This window comes from Rhipicephalus microplus, unplaced genomic scaffold, assembly GCF_043290135.1.
Source record: "Rhipicephalus microplus isolate Deutch F79 unplaced genomic scaffold, USDA_Rmic scaffold_486, whole genome shotgun sequence".
NCBI lineage: Eukaryota > Metazoa > Arthropoda > Arachnida > Ixodida > Ixodidae > Rhipicephalus > Rhipicephalus microplus.
In genome coordinates, this window is record NW_027465048.1 from 62,501 (window position 1) to 67,834 (window position 5,334).

The window sequence follows — 5,334 nt, forward strand, 5'->3', positions numbered from 1 at the left end:
GGGGACTTGCACCGTCGCAAACACCCGAGAACGTCGCCTCCCATACACCACATTTCCCGACCGCCTGCAAGGACGGGGGATTCGGTGCTGGGCTCGGTCCCGTTTCGCTCGCAGCTACTCGGGGAATCCCTGTTGGTTTCTTTTCCTCCGCTTAGTGATATGCTTAAATTCAGCGGGTTGTCTCGCCTGATCTGAGGTCGACAGCGGATACATTCGCTTCCATCAACTTCCTGCACGACCGCGTGCGCTCGCCCTACCAAGTGCGCCCGCAACCCTGTACAGGGCCACTTCTTCACAAGGCTGGCAATCGGCTTCCCCGCTGCACGCGTGCGGCGCACAACCGGTGTGACGTGGAAGTGACGGGACACGTTCGTAAACCCATCGCGAACCGAGTACGACGCCCTACCAAGTGCGCCCGCAACCCTGTACAGGGTCACATCTTCACAAGGCTGGCAAGCGGCATTCCGCTGCGCGCGTGCGTCGTCCGAGCAGTTGCGTGATAAACGACCGTGTCGAAAGCCCAAACACCGCCGAGGCCAGTCGCCGCCGCCGCAAGGGCAGCCACGCAGCCTGGCGAGAGGCATCGTCTCGTGTAGCGTCGCCCCCGCCCCAACTGGAGTGGCCCAGTTTTTTGAACGGGACGGGAACTGCGAAGCACTTAGACCGACGGCGGACTACGACGAGAACGCCTTAAGCTTCGCCAACGTTTCGCCAACTCGTGCGGGAGACTTTTTCCGCTTCGCGGCAAGTCGTCGCGCCGTGCTCTCCGCATCAACCGCGTACGCAGCGAACCGCAAACGTCGGGCGCAGCCTCCTCACCTCCCTGCGCTTTGCGCGCGAACGTTCCCTGTTCGCGCGGCAAAGCCTGGAGGAGGCACGGCCCCGCAGCGTGTTCGAGCGCCCGGTCTACGGGACACCCTGCTTACTTCGAGGGCAACAAGCGCAACGCAAGGCTGCGATCTCGCGCACTTTGCGCACGGCTGGAGAAGCTTTGCTGGCCGGCTTTCGCTCCTCGTGTTTACCGTGCGTTAAAGTTGCGCGTCCGTGGCTCTCGCAGCTCTTGCGCGCCCGGTCGCAGAGAGGAGTACGCAACCTCGACCGCACTTTCCCTGCAGGCTTCCTTCCGACTCGAAGTCCTGCGGCGGTCTCAACGAGGTGCCACATCCTCAATGCAGTCGGTCGCCCCCGTTTCGGTTGGGCTCTGGCACGACGGTCGCCACCGTCTCGCCCTTGAGTGGCCGCTGTTGGCGCTCGCTGTGAGGTGTTCAGCGTGCTGTCCGTGTTGCCGACGCGGTCAAAACGAGTCGACGGCTCACGTTCCCTTGTGCGCCGAAGGCTCTCTTGATATGTGATCCGACCCTCAGACAGACGAAGCCAAGGGAAGACCCAAGGCCGCAATGTGCGTTCAAAGAATCAGTGCTCAGTGTGTCCTGCAATTCACACCAAGTCTCGCAGCTGGCTGCGTTCTTCATCGACCCGAGAACCGAGTGATCCACCGCTTAGAGTCGTGAAAAAGTGTTTGTTCAATTCCGTACAGTCAAAACCAAACGTTTCTGGCACTCGGCCAAACAGTGGCCAAGAAGGGCGCTTTTCAGCGCACGCTTGGACTCCAAAACTCTGCCGCGCCTTTTTCGGCTGCCGCAAATCGAGCAAACGGTGTGTTTCGGACGGCGTTTCGCTTTCGCTACTTGCGAGTGCTTTCGTGGTCCACCCCTCTATAAATACTCGGGAGGCGTCGAAGCCGGTTCTCCAAGCCGGACCCGTAGGTATCGTTGTGTGCTCGCTCTCATTGGCCCACCTAACCAGAAAATGCCTGCGGTACACCCATTTGGATAAGAGTGCACGCAGATGCGGGCCTCGACGGCTACACATTTCCTCGGGCGGCCGCCTCCCGGCCTCCGTGGAGCGCGGGATGCACGGTCCCATCGACAAGCCTCTCCCGTTTTTACCGTGGCGTCGCGGTTCACCACGGCAGGCGGGTCGGTCTCCTCCGCATAAAAAGGGGGACCCCCGCTTTTTGTTCCACGAAATCGCACAAGCTTTTTTCGCATCCACGGTTTGCCACCGCACACCAAAATGCCGATCCGGCTGCCTACTTTAGCCAACAGGTGGAGCCAGGCGCGCCGTACTTGCGCGGCACTTCCCACGTCCACCGAAGTCGGTGCCAAGGACCACTTTCGGCGCCGGAGCCGCGTACGAGCCTACTCGAGGCGGAAGAACGAAGCCAGCAAGGGCCTGGCCGCAAGTGCGTTCAATTGTCGGGACGTCCAAGTCCCTCGTTCTTCCGTGCTTCCTCTTTCGGCAAGTCGTTGCGGCACCTTCCCAAAGCGCGCAGACCCGCTAATCGCGACGAGCGCGACGTGGCCGTGCCGCCTTTCCCTCGGCAGCAAGCAAAACGCCTGGCAACGTCGACGCTCCCCTAACCGCGATCTCGCACCGTGTTTCGTGTGGCGAATTCAAAAGCCGGCCGGCGCTGCTGCAACCATTACGGTCGGTACGCATACGCCGCGGAGGGCGGGACGGTCATCGGAGCGTGCGGTTCCTCCATCGAGTACTGCGCACCTCGGCCGTCGCATCGCCGTGCCATGACCGGCCGCGCGTCAACGCGAACCGGTGCCAGCGAGATCCCTCGCCTGCAAGAACCGACCGGCAGCCTCCGTCACCCGAGGACGCGGAGGCGCTTGCCGCGGACGGCGGGACGGTATGCACTGGTGCACAGCGGACCCGTCACATCGCCAGTTCCTTGACCGACCGCCGACGCTTGTGCCGTTCCTCTCGTACTTGGCAGTCGCCGCGCGATTGTCGGGTCTCGTTCTTGCACGCTCGAACGGTCGGGAGGGCACTCGGCTGGCGTTTCGGGAACGCGCAGCCTCGCCTTCTACCGACGTAACCACGACTCGCCGTTCGCGCTCCGCCGCTCCTGTTTACAGTACTAGGCGGTCCCGCAGCGGTCGGGTCGCGCATTTCGAGCGCTTCGAGCCACGGTGCAGTGGCGGGTCGAAAGCCGACCTATGAGTGCGTTGCGCCGTTTGTACCCGCGTCCGCCACCTGGCCGACCGTCCAAGGTCGCGGTGTTGGCGTCCGCTGGGCGCAACAATTTGTCACGGGGTGCCGCTCCACATTCAGGCAGCCCCGTGGGGAAAAGCCGACCCCGCGTCCAAACGGGGTCAGCGGCAGAAAGTGTCGGGCGCAGACGCAGCTGAGGCGCTCACCCTTCACAATCCGTTAATGATCCTTCCGCAGGTTCACCTACGGAAACCTTGTTACGACTTTTACTTCCTCTAAATGATCAAGTTTGGTCATCTTTCCAACAGACCGGCGCAACCGAAAGGCCGCGCCGGACATCGGTCCGAAGACCTCACTAAATCATTCAATCGGTAGTAGCGACGGGCGGTGTGTACAAAGGGCAGGGACGTAATCAACGCGAGCTTATGACTCGCGCTTACTGGGAATTCCTCGTTCAAGGGGAACAATTGCAAGCCCCTATCCCAATCACGAAAGAAGTTCCACGGGTTACCCAGTCTTTTCAGACAGGGATAAAGACACGCTGCTTCCTTCAGTGTAGCGCGCGTGCGGCCCCGGACATCTAAGGGCATCACAGACCTGTTATTGCTCTGTTTCGTGCGGCTAGGAGCCGCTTGTCCCTCTAAGAAGGTTGTAAGGTGCTGGGAACCCCGCACCTATTTAATAGGCTAGAGTCTCGTTCGTTATCGGAATTAACCAGACAAATCGCTCCACCAACTAAGAACGGCCATGCACCACCATCCACCGAATCAAGAAAGAGCTCTCAATCTGTCAATCCTCCCAGTGTCCGGGCCGGGTAAGTTTTCCCGTGTTGAGTCAAATTAAGCCGCAGGCTCCACTCCTGGTGGTGCCCTTCCGTCAATTCCTTTAAGTTTCAGCTTTGCAACCATACTTCCCCCGGAACCCAAATACTTTGGTTTCCCGGAAGCTGCCCGCCGAGTCATTTGAGTAACTCAGGCGGATCGCTGGTTGGCATCGTTTATGGTCAGAACTAGGGCGGTATCTGATCGCCTTCGAACCTCTGACTTTCGTTCTTGATCAATGAAAACATTCTTGGCAAATGCTTTCGCAGTAGTTCGTCTTGCGACGGTCCAAGAATTTCACCTCTAGCGCCGCAATACGAATGCCCCCGTCCGTCCCTCTTAATCATTACCTCGTATTCCAAAAACCAACAGAACAGAAACGAGGTCTTGTTCTATTATTCCATGCAAGTTTATTCAGGCGACTCGCCTGCGTTGAGCACTCTAATTTTTTCAAAGTAAAAGCACCGGCCATCTCGAGGCACACAATGAAGTGCACCAAGAAAGAACCGGCATGATGTTCAGTCCGAGCCGTCGCATCGGGTAGATGCACTACTCGTCTGGAACTGAGATCCAACTACGAGCTTTTTAACCGCAGCAGCTTTAGTATACGCTATTGGAGCTGGAATTACCGCGGCTGCTGGCACCAGACTTGCCCTCCAATTGATCCTCGTTAAAGGATTTAGAGTGTACTCATTTCAATTACGGGGCCTCAAAAGAGTCCCGTATTGTTATTTTTCGTCACTACCTCCCCGTGCCGGGAGTGGGTAATTTGCGCGCCTGCTGCCTTCCTTGGATGTGGTAGCCGTTTCTCAGGCTCCCTCTCCGGAATCGAACCCTGATTCTCCGTTACCCGTAACAACCATGGTAAGCAAGTAACCTACCATCGAAAGTTGATAAGGCAGACACTTGAAAGAAACGTCGCCGGCTCGTGGCCATGCGATCAGCACAAAGTTATCCAGAGTCACCACACAATACGGGCCGAAACCCGATCGATCTTGGTCTAATAAAAGCACCCGTTACCCAAAGGGCTCCAGGCTCACTGCATGTATTAGCTCTAGAATTGCCACAGTTATCCAAGTAGGAAGAAACGATCTAAGGAACCATAACTGATTTAATGAGCCATTCGCGGTTTCGCCTTATTTCGGCATGTACTTAGACATGCATGGCTTAATCTTTGAGACAAGCATATGATTACTGGCAGGATCAACCAGGTAATCGTTCGACTGCGCGTCCGTCCTCGCCTTCGGCGGGCCGGACGCAGTCTGTGTGCGGCGGAGGCCACCTTCAGGCGCCCCAACACGCTTATTTTGCACTCCGAGATGACGGCGTTCGAGCTCGCTACGGCACAACCTTCCCGAAAGACGAGTGGGAGCCGTGCGGCAAGAAGCACGTTCATGCTCGCTCTTTTTCGTTGCATCGACTCGGTCGCGCCGTGCGGGTTGCCCAAGCCCGCTGCACTGTCGGTGGACCGGCCGGAACTAGCAACGGAGCCGAGACTGCAAAGCCG

General features: G+C 58.3%; 3 non-coding genes across 3 annotated transcripts in view; all 3 read right to left on the minus strand.

Moving 5' to 3' along the window:
• LOC142794721 (large subunit ribosomal RNA) overlaps positions 1-200 on the minus strand; it is a 3,958-nt gene extending 3,758 nt beyond the window's left edge. Inside the window, exon 1 of the ribosomal RNA XR_012892568.1 lies at positions 1-200. This exon is cut by the window's left edge and continues 3,758 nt beyond it. This is a non-coding gene — a ribosomal RNA (large subunit ribosomal RNA).
• A 1,154-nt stretch (positions 201-1,354) lies between these two features.
• Positions 1,355-1,507, minus strand: LOC142794725 (5.8S ribosomal RNA). Its single transcript, XR_012892570.1, has one exon. It is a non-coding gene; the product is annotated as a 5.8S ribosomal RNA (ribosomal RNA).
• Positions 1,508-3,226: 1,719 nt separating this feature from the next.
• On the minus strand, positions 3,227-5,041 carry LOC142794720 (small subunit ribosomal RNA). The gene has a single exon (XR_012892567.1). It is a non-coding gene; the product is annotated as a small subunit ribosomal RNA (ribosomal RNA).
• Positions 5,042-5,334: the final 293 nt, after the last annotated feature.